This window comes from Pleurodeles waltl, chromosome 2_2 (genome assembly GCF_031143425.1).
Source record: "Pleurodeles waltl isolate 20211129_DDA chromosome 2_2, aPleWal1.hap1.20221129, whole genome shotgun sequence".
Lineage (NCBI taxonomy): Eukaryota > Metazoa > Chordata > Amphibia > Caudata > Salamandridae > Pleurodeles > Pleurodeles waltl.
Window position 1 is genome coordinate 565,859,515 of NC_090439.1, and position 15,781 is coordinate 565,875,295.

Sequence of the window (15,781 nt, forward strand, 5' to 3'; positions counted from 1 at the left end):
CATAATTGTTTTCTGATCTGGGTGATCTGCTTTTTCTATTTGTTCACTTGCTGGCAAACTTTCATCATCAACATTTTCTACATCAGTCTGAACATCAACATTTTTATTATACACATTATTTTGTACCAGGTATAATGTTGCTTGTTTAACTTTATAAACGACAACCAACTCTTGCCAAATTGTTTTATTCTTAGTGGGTACACCATTAACCACGATAATAAGTGGTTCTTCATTGTCTTTCTCTACTTCTATAGTTTCAGCATTTTTTTAAAGTCTAATGGCAAATACACTACTCTTCCTTTAAGGCCTTTCAATAACTATGTTGGACGCAATATACCTGTCTTTGGTTCCAAATGTATAATCATTTGAAATGGATGAACCAATTTTATAAGTATAGATTCATATACATTTACACGTTGCTTTAGTTCGCAAAATAGTGGAGCACACCAAATAAAATATAAAGCACATGTAACTTGTGTCAGATTGAGTATTTTTAATCTGAGTAGATAGCATAAGTTGATATACTATTAATGGAGTGATTAGTCAAGGAAGCAAGAAATAAGAAAAAGGTGTTCATTCCTCTATTATTCTGAACCACAAGACATATAATATATTACTATAAAATATGATTTTTTAAATAAATCAACATAAATAATAAGAATACAAACACTCATCTACACTTATAACAAACATAATATAATATACAAGACAAAAACAACATGAATGTATAAGACATAATAAATATACAAATCTCTCAAATTTCAAATGTTCAAAAAGAAGGGGCCAAATGGTGTAAAATCCAACCCCCTCGTAGAAGAACTTCAGCCTAGTAGAACTTCAGCCGACACGTGTTTCGTCCACAAATGGACTTTTTCAAGGCTGATCAATCACAATAAAAAAACAATAAATTAATTATAGCAAGTTACATAATAATGTAGTTATTTTCATTTTTGAAATTCATTATTATAGCCCCTATAAGCTATCAAAGATCTGAAAAAGTGTAACCCAAAATAACACAACACAACACAAAAGGAAGAACACCCAATATCTCGAACCAAATCGCTACTAACATAGTATATGTGATATGGTGCACAACCTATAAAGTCTTGTGTCAATTAATGCACCCAGAGTGTGTAAAGTCAAATTAGTAGGAAGCAAGACATGCACAATTATATTCGCAAAGATTCTTATGAGAGTGGACCTCCAATAGTGTAATAATAACCAGGGCTCAAAAAGAATGTAGGTGATTATACCCTGAGGGCCATGCACAATAAATACCTCATATATTGGAATTTACCCTAATTCGTGCAAGCAACTGGTCTTTTCCCGAGCATCCACTAATTTATTAATGGCAATACCATCTCAGCCAGATGGAACCTTATACTTTCTCCAAACACCCCGTCCAAAATGCGGAGTAGAGGCTGGCATATAGTAGGCTTAGCATCAACCTCTTGGGCTGCACCATCCACAAATCAGTCCCTTTTAAGTCTAAAAATAAAAACACTTATAAGCCAAACAATGTGCAACAAAGTTCCCATTCTAGACTAAAAGCACACTTTAAGCATATACCTTTTCTTGGATTCAAATACTACATAGGATTTCATCATTATTAAAGTAAAACAAATGTGTTGTCGGTTTTGGCCAGAAACAAACAGTGCCTTTTATATCTAAAATCAAAGGACATATGTGAGCCCAATAAGAGCAACAGCGACTCACAATTTAAACTATAAATCACCTTTGGCTGAAAAACTTCTCACAATGAAGCACTGAAACTAGTTTCTTTACAGACTGCTGTAACTACTTTCGGAGATCGAAATCACGAACATGCGTGGAACCATTAGGAAACGGATGATGTATTGCGCACTCTTTTAAATTAAAAAACGAGCTGTCATACGTGATTGTTCCATTCAATGGAATTAGCCGTCACTGACACTACCCACGGGCAGCAGCCATATTCATTAGTTTAGGCGAAATTGAAATAGTATTGCCTACCGTCATCAACAACACGTTGTAAGCACTTCGACTGACAATTCTGGCAGCCATCTTGGTGGTGTTAAGTTATACTTTACTTTCCATTTTCATATATTACTATAGCAGCACTTGCCATTAAAAGAAAATACATCTTGGCACCAAATCATTAAACGGTGCATGTTATATATTTGGAGTGTTAGTAGACACATGCATATGATGATCAGAAAAACATTAATTATTTTATAATTAGTTCATCATGAAGCATACAACTGGTGCAATGGTAAACAGTAAATTATGTAAATCTTATTACGGGCAAATCCGACGGCCATCTTCACAATATCAAATGTCATGATGCTATCCGTACTAATGTATTAATATAACAATAATTATCCTTCATACCACAACGAAAGAACCGATCATTGTTGTTTCATTATTATTGTCAATTAAGAAAATTATAGATAAACCTCAAGTTGCATTTAAGCACCAAATGGTTAGATAGTGCAAAGTGTCTATATGGAATATAAGTAGACACTCACATATGTTGTTCAAGATAGTTGTGTGATTGTTTTATATTTAATTATTAGTCAACCATGCAGTTAGTACGAATGGTGAGCATATTACCCATATGCCCCTCCCATCTACTTATAAACAAATTTCAGCATGTTAATAGAGCATACATTTACAAGAAATGGTACATTTCATTATCCAGATTCATTCCAAATTCTATGTCTCTGAATCTGAATATCCATTTTGCTTCATTTCTCCTCAATTCCAAGGTTCTATCACCTCCCCTAGGATTGGCAGCAGTCTGACTGATGCCCATAAAAGTTATAACTGGAAATTCAGAGGCAGGATGCATTTTAATCATGTGTCGTACCACCGGAGATGTAACATCATTGTTTCTTAATGAGCGTATATGCTCCTGTATTCGCTCCTTAAGGGGCCTAATCGTACTACCCACATATATCTGACCACATTCACATACCAATATGTATACAATATACTTGGTATTGCAATTGATAAAAGTTAAAATTGTATATGTATTGCTCCCATTGTACCTAAATTCCAGAGTTTTATGTAGTGCTATGTTGCACATATTGCACCGTCCACATTTGTAAAAACCCTTCATTTTTTCTGGAAGCCATGTCAATCTATTTTCCTGAATAAGAGGAAGGAAGCTTCTATAGATAAAGTTCCTAATGCTTTTCCCCCTCCTATGAATTATTTTAGGTTTTGTAGGTATTATCTCTGAAAGAGTGCGATTAGTTGGTAGGATATTCCAATGCTTATTTACAATTCTGTATATATCGTCACTTTTTTGACTATAAGGAGTACAGAAACAGATATTAAAAGCAGAGTCTGCTTGACATTTCTTATGTTTACTGAGAATAGCTGTTCTAGATGTTTGATTGATCTTTCTTCTTGCTGTCCTTATAGTATGCCTCGAATATCCTATTTGTAGAAATCTATGTTCTAAAGAGTCTAAATCAGATTCATGTGTGTCCAATTCACAACAATTTCTTTTCAATCTAACCATTTTGCCAAAGGGGGTGGCTGATATTTGATTTTTGGGATGAGCACTATCAGCATGTAGCAATGTATTACATGCTGTAGGTTTGCGATAAACTTTAGCATGCACTTTGCCTCCTTTAGAAAACATTTCTAGATCTAGGAAATGTACATTAGTTTTGCTACACTCATGAGTCATCTGTATGTTAAAATTATTGATGTTAATATAAGTGGAAAATTCCAAAAATAGTTGTTCAGAACACATCCAAATCATTAATGCATCATCAATGTATCTCCCCCAAAAGAAGATATGTTCAGTGAGATGTGGGGGACCATTTTGCCAAATGTGAATGGCCTCAAAGAGACCCACATATAGGTTTGGATAGGAAGGTGAAAAGCGTGAACCCATAGCCACCCCTTGTGCCTGTCGATACCACTCTCCCTCATGTATAAACACATTTTTTCCAATATGAAATCAGTCATTCGTAATAGCATCTCTGTATGTTCTAAATGCGATGCTGATCTACTGGCGAGAAAGTGGCGTACCGCTTCCAAGCCTTTGTCTTTGGGTATACAGGTATACAATGAAGAGACATCCATTATAACCCAGATCATCTCTGGTGTCCAAGTTATGTCCTCCAATTTCATGATGACATTTTTTGTGTCCTGTTAGTATGAAGGTATAATTTTGACAATAGGTTGTAAATATCTGTCAATAAATTCTGATAATCTTTCAGTGGGTGACCCGATCCCAGATATAATGGGTCTACCAGGTGGTGACGTGCTACTCTTATGTAGTTTGGGAAATACTTAGAGAAATGGTGCAGTGGGATGTGTGTTAAGAATATATCTTAATTCTAAATCTGAAATCAAACCATGATCTAACATAGTAACAATAAGCCTTCCAAGTCCCATACAATCTTATTCATTGGACTTTCCTTTAATTTAGAATATGATACGCAATCTGTCAGTTGTCTATCAATTTCATTAATATAGTCAGATCTACTTAAAATGACTATATTCCCTCCTTTATCCGCTTCCTTAACAACTATATTTTGATTCTCACAAAGATCTTTCAAAGCCAATTTTTGTTTCAAAGTTATATTATGTGATACACAAAGTCTACCTTTTCTGATTTTGGTCTCCAACTTATTAAGTTCCTCCTTGACAAGCCTCCCAAAGGTGTCTATCACATTGTTGCTAGGTAATTTAGGAATAAATAGCGATCTAGATTTCAGACTACTATCTAAAGTTAGATCTTGAGTAACTTTTAGATCATCCAAAATAAGTTGTCTATCATATTCACTCTTACCCATATCCTCCAATGTGAGTAAAAGTTGAATGTCTATAATGTATTTTATTTTGTACAAACCTGGTATTGATTTTAATGTTTGTATATGTAATTCATTACCCTTCTCAGCAAAATATTTTTAATGTTTCAATTGTCGCAAGAATTTAAACAGATCTATATGTACTTGTGTCATATCACTATAGCCAGAAACACAAAATTCTAGCCCTTTACCCAACAAATTTGTTCATCCGTTAGTATAGCATCAGACGAATTAACAATAGAGATATTGTCATTTTGTTGTAAAGTCTGGGTAGCACTTCCATCCTGCAGACATATAGTTGTTAATTGTTCTGAGTCTTGCTCCTGGCAGCTCTGGTCTGTACCCCTATATCTGATCGTCCCTCTGCTTTTCCTTCTCCTTTTTCCCCTATGTGTTCTCTTACATGGTTTGGGACAGCTTGTTTGGAAAAAATCATCTTGTTTCCTAATCTGTATCTTTTTGCCTCCCGTAAAAAACTTGTGGTAGCCATGTATTCTTCATTTAAAACTATACTTGCATTATCACTTGATATGCTAGTTACCTCTGAATCCTCTGATGTCATGGACTGTTCTGATTTACTAGCCATTGTTTCTCTGATCTCCTGAGTATTGATATTATACAGTTTTGTGATAAGACCATCATATCTCCTTGCAAATGTATACACACTTCCATTCTCATAATCTCTGTCATCTCTCAATATTTTTGTCATTTTCTTATTTTTGATATACGTTTGATGCTTATCCAAAATCTCCTTTAGAATCTTATCATTTTTGATTTTTACTTCCGGTAGGTTAAGAGACAAGATCTCAGTCTCAAGTTCTTGTATTTCTTTCGATAAATTATTTATTTTTTCCTCCGCATGTTGTATCAGTATTAGCATAACACCTTTAGATGCCTCAAAAAGTAATTGTTCCCAATCTGACATGTGTTTTGGTGGAAGATCGTCAAAGGAAGGGAATATCACCACTCTCAAACCACGTGGCACTTTCTTGTCTGCTATACACTTTTAAAGTACTGTTGAATCCCACCAAAGGGACAATTCCTGTTTGCAGTTGTTCTGGGATAGTCACAAGTTCTAATCCGTTATATACTGCTCTAGCTGGTGTTCTATGATCCTCCAACCTATCATAGAAGTACTTACAAATAATGTGCCAAATTGAAAAATCAAAACATTCTTGGACAGATAAATAAGTAACAAGTTATTGCCGCTTTTCTCTGCTTTCCCCTTCAGATTTAGAAAACACATCCACATTTTGTGTTTGACTTCTATAGTGAGTACGTCTACCACAAATGCAAACAAATATAGAGAAAACTAAGCTGTACTAAACTTTATAATCTCTTTTTCAAAATTCTTATTAGCAATACCTTTACTCTCTTCTTCCATAACTGTGCCTACAAATTTCTCAGTCTCTCTGGAATCTTCTTCAGGACCAAAGAACCAGAACTGTACATCCTCACACACTTTTTCCACCTGTCTAACAGGACCATGCAAAAGTACTCTATTCATCTCTACTAAACATAATGCTGGATTCTTCACATAGTTTAATCTCCTAACTAAAATTTGTACTTTTCAATGATGAACTCCTAACATTCTAACATTATGAAAGGTGCTCTGGCATGCTAAAGAATGTCCTTCTAAATTTGTAAACTTTTTTACTTTTCATGGGTCTAATCCTTGCAAAATTGAAGGTTTTTGCTTCAGGCTTCTACAATGAAACTCACATACAAACGTTCTTAAAAAGTCAATGTATTTCTGCAGAATGCTACAAATACTGCTACATCTCCACTGGTAAACAGGGCCCTGTCTACGCCTTCCCTAAATCTTTTCAACTATCACCTCTTCCATTTTTCTAGACTAACCTTCTCTTTTGTAATTGGACTCCTTTCATTTCATAACATTGACCACTGCATGTGCTAATGTAATTAGCAATAACCTTCTTCATTAAAAAAGGTGCTGTGCTGGATGCATGCTTCCATTCACCAGTAAATGTTTTAAAGAAATTACTTTTGTTAACAAGTCTCTTTCTTCTGCTATATCTCATCATACCCAACACCATTTTATCCAAGACTGTCATCCTATTGATAATAAAAATGAAAAGTTTCCTTTTCAAGGCAAATGCCTTAGCAACTACAGCCTCAACTTTTTTTGTTTTAATACTTCTCTTTTCCTTCTGTATTCCTTAATTTTGTTAATAAGATTCTGAATTACAATGGTACAAACATTATCAGTCTGTGGCATGTGTGAAATTCCTGCCAATGGTGTATTTCGCCCTGCTGCCAGCCAAAATGTATTTTTTTAACAATGACCTCAGAGAATCATTATCACAATTTATCAAACTAACCTCCAAGTGTACAACCCTGGACAGTCCTTCCACAAATGTGCTTTGCAAGCCCATCTCAAGTCTTAGGGTTGCTGCTGAGAGGGCTGAGTTTTCAGATGCTAGGTTTCTCAGGACATGACCCTCTAGTTTATCTTAAAAAAAAACAGTTAGAAACTCCAGCGTGCTCTAGGCCATAGGAGGGCAGTATCTTTGCTCAATAAACTTCTAAACAAAGTTTAAAATATCTCCTGTCAATTGCCCTGTAGAGGGAATTTAAGCCATTAGCTTTAGATAGAGCCTTGCGTTGGTTATCTCCTATGTGTACTGTGTTGTTGAGGTTCTCGCAAACAATTTTACCCCAAAAAATATACAAGTTTACCCTTTCAAGTTTTTGAGCTCCCAATGACCAGCAGAAATTACCATATTTAAGCCTTTTCTACTGTGAAAACACAGAATTTTGCTTTTGGAGCAGTTTATTATTTAAAAAATTGGCTTCTGTGAATTGCTGTAAGACCTGGAGGTGATTGTTTAGCCCTTTAAGTGTATGATCCAGAATGATTATATCATCGGCATAGAAAAAACAGGATATTAGCCTTCCTCCCAGTATGGTGGCAAAGCCCTCGCCCGAGTTCAGTGAGAGTATAAATCAGGGAAACATTCGCAGTCTAATTTCTTTAAACTGTTTACGTCTTCTAGTAGAGCTTTTAGCTTTCTTATTTGACTTATTGCATCTGAACAGTTTAAAACTATCCTGCTTCTTTTGTTCAGCTTGTAAAGACTTCAGTTTCCCACATACAGTTTTTATATTTTTTTCTTTGCTTACCAGCAACTCATTTATATTTACTGATATTGTCCACATGTTGTTTTTTGTTTTTTATAACTTGCAGGTAGATAATTTAATTTCTGCACTTTCTTTTTTGTTGTGTTTTCTTTTACATTTTTCAAAGATCTTCCAAAGCAGGAATAGATCGCTGCAAATAAAATGATATATCAGAATTGTTTCTCTCTAGGATGGTCTCATTTCCTCCACAAAAAATATTAATTTGCACAACCCAACCAGCCATGCACCATGGTGAAAGCTTTTCTGTATTAGACCTACCCTCAAATTTCAACATCGTCACAATGGTAAATAGGAGAAATTCTTACTAATTTTATAGATACTCTAATTGTTTCTCATGCTAAAATGGAGTTGGACAACACTACACATTACTACCTACACTCCGTTTCAGCATAGCCCTCACAAATGTGTATCTATATGGCTTTCATTATAATCCCATACCATTCTTTCTATACCTAATGTACCTCCTATTTCAAACGTTAGCTATATCAAGTAAACAAAAACATAAATCTTTCCACATAACAAGTCAATTTATATTTTCAAGCGTTGTCCCAAAAACTCTATTACCATAACATAAACATTTTTATAAAATAATCAGTATCTATCTTGCTAGCTACACCTTACTTAAAATAGATTTGTATATGTCAGCTACACTTTTTTTCACTTTTATTGGCCAACAGGGCTTGGTTTCAAATTAATGGTGGAATTGACATACTTCTAAATAGCTTTTACTGATAGATAAAATACTTTAACAATGTCACTTGTGCTCTTTTTATTTAAATGAATAAAAACTCAGAATACGAATGGTAGCCCACTCTTACACCAAGGAACCAGTAATGGTGACCTATTCACCTTTTCTCTCACTAATACAGTCCTAGTTATCAAATTACAAACTCTGCTTAATCTTTTATTTATGTTAGGCTACATCTCAATGGTTACTGTGTATTAGCCCTATTTAGTGCTCTTAGTCAGAAGCCCAATTTGCTACTGTGTGCTGCAGCAGTATTGACTTGATCGTGTCACCCTGCCTGGACCCCCCCTTGTAACTTCGCTATGGAGTCACCACTCCAGTCAGGGATATAAAAATATATTTTCCATTTTTTCTTGTACATTTTTTACTGCATTAAAAAAAATAGATGTAATATTATCCGGAAAAACTGTTTAATTGAAAATACTACTACACCTTAATGTTTTTTTTAGTAACAAATCTTTGTCTACTTTAAGAACTGTTCTTCCCCCCACACTGAAGTGGCCATTCAGACCTTGGTGGTCCAAAGACCGTCAGGGCCATAGTGGTGGTCTCACCGCCGATGGGCCAGTGGTGACGACCGCCTCGAGTGTGGTGGTTTGGCCTGTGAAAAACCACCACTTTCGCATGTTTACTGCCAGGGAAGTTGGACCAGCAGGCCGGAGATAAGCGTCCCCCCGGTCCCGCCGATGGTATCACAAGTCCTCTGTCTGCCCTGGAATTTTGTGGTGGTAGCACCGCCATGAAATCCCTGGTGGAAAGGCTACTTGTGACAGAAATTTGAATTCCAGTCGCCGGTTGATGACTCCCCTACCCCTTCCATCTATCCAAGAGCCCCTCACCCCTCTTCCATTACAACATTCCCATTCCCCTACCTCCGCGAACCATAGTAACCCCCCTGCCCCCCACTCACCACTCTCCCAGTAGTAGCCCTCACTTCCCCGCATACACATACTTTCCCCCTGAATACATGCACGCACCCACACCCACCACAGACACTCTCACCCTGACACTCACTTACTCACACTCACAACACCCGTACACTCACACAGACACGCAACACCCCCATATCCATACACACATGCACACATACACGCACAGCACCCCCACTCACACACGCACTCACCCCCATTAACACGCATACACACTCCATCCCCCACCCCTCCTTTCCTCAACATACATACACACACAATCCCCTCCCCTGTAAACATGCATGCACACATGCACCCTGACCCAGCATTCACATTCACCCACACATGCATCGCCATCACAACATTTACTCACACGCATGCACACACAAACACTTCCCCTTTCTCCCCCATTCATGACACACATATACACACTCACACACATCCTTCCACATCCCCCACCCCTCTCCCCTTGTGGAGAGCACTTACCTCACCTGACGAGGTGCTCCTCCATGAGGGGAAGGGACGTGGCCTCCTACTGCCGGCAGCTCCCAACCATCAGGACACTGCCAGGCCATATTACAGGTTGTAATACAGCTGGAGGAGTCCTTTTGGTGGGTCGAGGCTAGTGGTGGAACTGCCTCTGAGCCTCGGACCACCAGCACGACTACTGGAGGATTTCCACCCAAATTATGGTACTCATAATACTGGTGGTCTTCTGGCACCCGCAGCTTTGGCGGTCTGAGGAAAAGACCGGCAAAGTCAGAATGACCGCCTGAATGTCTACAGGTGCCATAACAATCTCCTCCAAAACACTCTACTGTACTAGGAGTTCAAAAGTTCACTATATTTATTCATAGGAGCAGTCTAGCTTTACTGTATTCCGTAGCAGGTTTGTTTTACTACTACTAAATGTAACCATATTGAAAATGAGAATACTTGTTTAAAAAAAAGAACAAATCATAAATTGACTCACTTATATTTGTTAATCACAACCTTCTTTTATCTATCACTCTTTTTACACGTTCAATCAAATACTTGCTTTTTTTAAAATGTGGTGCTCCCTCTATTTTAACCACCTGACATTTTCAAAACTCCTTGATTCAGCTGCAGCCTTCTCCTTTGTGCTACTGCTCTTTCCCTTCAAAATGAGTGTGGATTATAGGTCACAGCTATGTTTATTGGGCTGGTGAGTATACGAGAAAGAGTGGCATTAACAGGGACCTGGGTTTGCCTAATGTGGATATTACTTGGGTTGGCCAGAGAGGATTAAAGTGGCAGCAATAGTTTCCACATCACCTCATAGTTGTACACTGTGGTAGTAATGATCTCAGCACAGTCAGTGGGGTAAGTTTGGAAATCCTAATGAAGGACACCGTTGTTCAACTAATGCCCCTTTTCCCTTGCCTTTGTGCTTTCTAATATATGCGTAGTGGCAGAAATGGAAGTGGTCAAATCAGTTCTGTCCACAGATTCACAAAGCCAGGAAACATGTTAATTAAACTATTTCAGTATTTCACAGAGACCATAACACAATACCACAATAACCTACAGTTTCACAAGGATTGGATATATAGAAGAGATTGTGTGCACTTCACAGATGAAAACAGTGAGTGTTTCTCAGCAACTTGACATTCTGCATCTGCTCTCATGTGAACTAAACATATACACACAATAACCACAAAGGCTCTTTTTGGAGTCACCCCATCTCCAAAACACTTTTTAGGTTTGAAAGGAAATCTGAACTTTTTTTAACAAAAACATTTGATTCATGACTCTATCTAAAATTTGCAAAGGCACACATTCAATGCACAGTACCTACACATTGTTCATTTGTCTTTCTATCTCTCTCTCCATGTGACAATACATTTATGAATATCTCACTGGAGGTCTAGTGGGGTCTTTCAGTGGTTGCAAGAGTATTTGAGTGGGTCTATACATTGGCCTGTCTGTGAGTGGATGAGTATGAGTCTCACTGGGTGTGTGAGTGGATAAGTGAGGGTCTGACTGGGTCTGTGAGTGGGTGTGTGAGTGTCTGTGGAAGGATGTGTAAGTGTCTGAGTAGGTCTCTGAGTGACTGCATTATGGATAGAGTGGGTCTGTGACTGGGTGCATGAATGTCTGAGTGGATCTGTCAGTGGGCCTATGAGTGTCATTGTGTCTGTGAGTGGGTGGTGAAGGTCTGAGTGGGTCTGTGAGTGAGTGCATTAGGGTATGAGTAGGTCTGTAAGTGGCTGCATGAGAGTCTCACTGTATAAGTATCAATGGGTCCATGACTGGGAGCATGAGTGTGTGACTGGATCTGTGATTGGCAATCTGAGTGGGTCAGTGAGTGGGTGCTTGAGAGTTTCACTGGGTCTGTGACTGGGTGCATAATGGTCTGAGTGGGTCTGTGAGTGGGTGTATAATTGTCACTGGGTCTGTGTGTTGGTGAATGAGTGTATGGCTGGGTCTGTGAGTGGGTGTGTGAGTATCTGAGCGAGTCTGTGAGTAGGTGTGTAGTGTCTGAGTGAGTCTGTGAGGGGGTACTTGAGGGTCTGAGTGGGTCTGTGAGTGGATGCTTAGGGATCTGACTGGATCTGTTAATGGGTGCATGAGGGTCTCAATGAGTCTCTGAGTTGGTGTATAAATGTCAGTGGGTCTGTGACTGAGTGCATGAGGGTGTGACTAGGTCTACAAGTGCATATATGAGTACCTGAGTGGGTCTGTGAGTGGGTGCTTGACAGTCTGAGGGGGATGTGAGTGGGTTCATAATGGTCTGGGTGGGTCTCTGACTAGGTGTATGAGTGTGACTGGGTCTGTAAGTGAGTGTCTGAGTGGGGCGTGAGTGAGTGTGTGTGGCTGAGTGCATCTATGAGTGGCTATATAATTGTCATTGGGACTGTGAGGGGGTGCTTAAGGGTCTGGGTTGGTCTGTGAGTGGGTGCATTAGAGTCTGAGTGGGTCTGTGGCTGGGTGCATGAGGTCTCAGTTGGTGTCTGAGTAGGTGTGTAAGTGTCAGTGGGTCCGTGACTGGGTGAATGAGTCAGTCTGTGAGTCGGTGCATAACAGTCTCTGGGGTCTGTGAGTGGATGTATAAGTGTCATTGGGTCTGTGAGTGGGGGCAAGAGTGTATGACTGGGTCTGTGAGTGGGTGTGTGAGTGTCTGATGGGTCTGTGAGTTGGTGTGTGTGTGTCAGAGTGGGTGTGTGAGTGGGTGTGTGGGAGTCTGAGTGGGTCAGTGAGTGGGTGTGTCTGTGTCTGAGTGGGTCTGTGAGTGGGGGTCAGTGGGTCTCTGAGTGGATGTATCCCCCATCTCCACGCACCCCCACCCGACCATCCTCGCTGGTGTATAATACATGTAAGGGGCTATTTTCAGAATCATTTCCTTGGTGTTTGTTGCACGCGCTGTAACTCGTGCTCGGTGAAGTACATTACGCCACTCCATATCTGTGAAAGTGCATTCACATTCTGCTTCCCACCTATTCCTCGCCGAGGTTGTAAGGAGCACAGTTGGCACCATCACAAAGGCATAGTTATCGGACAAGAGTCGTTTGTCAGGAAGGGGGGTTGGGAGCACACTGCCTCACATCCCACCACAGTTTGCCCCTTTGCATCCTGGTAAATGCAGTTCACAGTTAGCGCTTACTTGAAAGTTATCTGTAGTTTTTCACCAAAGTTGGTGCAGACATTGCTGTATACGTCTAGACCCGTGTTTCTGGGTTTAGCCCTTTATCAGTAGAGAGTAGAGAACAAAGAACATTTATCTAGGGTTGCTGGAAATGCTGCCTAAATCCCCTCAGGTCAAGTACCCCTCACAGGCACACAGGTGCATCTCCAAACCTTGTCAACTTACTGGTTCAAGGGAGCCTTTTAAACAGGAAGGGGGTTGGGAGCACACTGCCTCACATCCCAGCACAGTTCGCCCCTTTGCATCCTGGTAAATGCAGTTCACAGTTAGCGCTTACTTGAAAGTTGGTGCAGACATTGCTGTATATCTCTAGACATGTGTTTCTGGGTTTAGCCCTTCATCAGTAGAGAGTAGAGAACAAAGAAAATTCATCTTGGGTTGCTGAAATGCTGCCAAAATCCTCTCAGGTCAAGTACCACTCACAGGCATACAGTTGCATCTCCAAAGCTCGTCAGCTCACTGGCTGAAGGGAGCCTTTTAAACAGGAAGAGGGGTTGGGAGCACACTGCCTCACATCCCAGCACTGTTCACCCCTTTGCATCCTGGTAAATGCAGTTCATAGTTGGTGCTTACTTGAAAGTCATCTGTAGCTTTTTACCAATGTTGGTGCAGACATTGCTGTATATCTCTAGACACGTGCCACTGGGTTTAGCCTTTTATCAGAAGAGAGAACAAAGAAAATTCATGTGGGGTTGCTGGAAATGCTGCCAAAATCCTCTCAGGTAAAGTACCACTCACAGGCACATGGGTGCCTCTCCAAAGCTCATCAGCTCACTGGCTCAAGGGAGCGTTTTAAACAGGAAGGGGGGTTGGGAGCACACTGCCTCACATCCCAGCATAGTTTGCCCCTTTGCATCTTGGTAAATGCAGTTCACAGTTACTTGAAAGTCATCTGTAGTTTTTCACCAAAGTTGGTGCAGGCATTACTGTATATCTCTAGACCCGTGTTTCTGGGTTTAGCCCTTCATCAGTATATAGTAGAGAACAAAGCGTGTGAGGGTTCGACTCGCATAGGAGCGTATCGTGGGGGAGGTTACCCAGTGGTGTACTGCGAGATACTGCCAAGATGCAGTTGTTGGGAGCCCATATGCTGTTTGAAGACAGTTGAAGTCCATGACTCCGTCCTCAGCAAAGAGATCACATATCCTCTTCCAGTTGGATTCCTGCCAGAGTGTGTAGGTGGAATTGTCTATCACAGGAGAAAAGTTTGGGTTGCTGATGAGCACCGACTGTGAGGAGATCTGTGTATATAGCCCCTTCATAAGTTATACCTTGTACCATGCTCCCCCGTCACCCGCAGGACAGGGGGGAGATATACATCCTCTGGTTGATGTTTCTTTTGCAGCCAGGGCACTTTCCAAATATGGACTTCTGCCACTGCCTGGTCAATAAAACACAGTATTTCTCAGTGACAGTTCAGGCCCATTCAACCATATACCGCAGCTGGGCTGTATTATAATAGCTGATCAGGTGGGGGACTCCCTAGCCTCCTTCCATTAGAGGCAAGTATGGGCCTTCCACATTCTGGCCCTCCTACCGCCCCAGATATACTCCCATATGTGCGCTTGCAGTTCATCTAGGAGGTTAGGAGGCGGTTGCACCAGCAGGGTCTGCATAAGGTAGAGTATTTAAGGCACGAGTGTCATCTTTATTGTTGCTATATGGCCCAGCCTTGATAGTCCATATGTCTTCCACCTCGTCAGCTCGGAGCGTACCATATCTAATATCTTGTTAAAGTTGCGAGCCACTGTTGCTTCGATTGTGGGGTGTATCCAGACACCCAGGTACATGATGCCATGTGAAGCCCATTTGAATGGGAGGCTAGTTTCCAGCGCGGTCCGTTTGACCTCTGGGATAGTGAGGTTTAGAAGAGTCGATTTAGTGAGGTCAGTTTTAAAACCCGATGCTTTGCTGAATGCCGTGAGCTCTGTCATGACCCCAGCGTGGAAGGTTATGGGTAGAGACAGATGGAGAAGCCCATCGTTATACATAGAGCACCAATTTATGTATTCTGCCCCCCATCGGCACTCCGAATATACCCGAGTTCTGTGGAATGTGCCCAGCGAATGGCTCCATATACAGAGAGAACAGCAGGGGCACCAAGTGGCATCCCTGCCGTGTACCCCTGGAGATAGGGAATTGCTGCGACAACTCTTCATTTACTGAGAACAAGGCTCTGGGTTTATCATAGTTGCATCGAATCCACCAGCGGAATCTGGGTCCGAGCCCAAAGTGTCGTAGAACCTCATGTAGGTACCGCCAATCTATCCGATCAAAAGCCTTCTCTGCATCAATGGAGAGGAGGAGGGTGGGAGTTGGGGACCTATGGACCTTATCCATCAAGTGACATAGTCTTAGTGTTGTCACTACACGATCGCTCAGGGATAAACCCCGTTTGGTCTGGGTCAACCAAACCCTGCATATATGGGTTCAGCCGGCAGGCCAGGGTACCCGTGAAGATCTTAGGCCCTTATTTATACTTTTT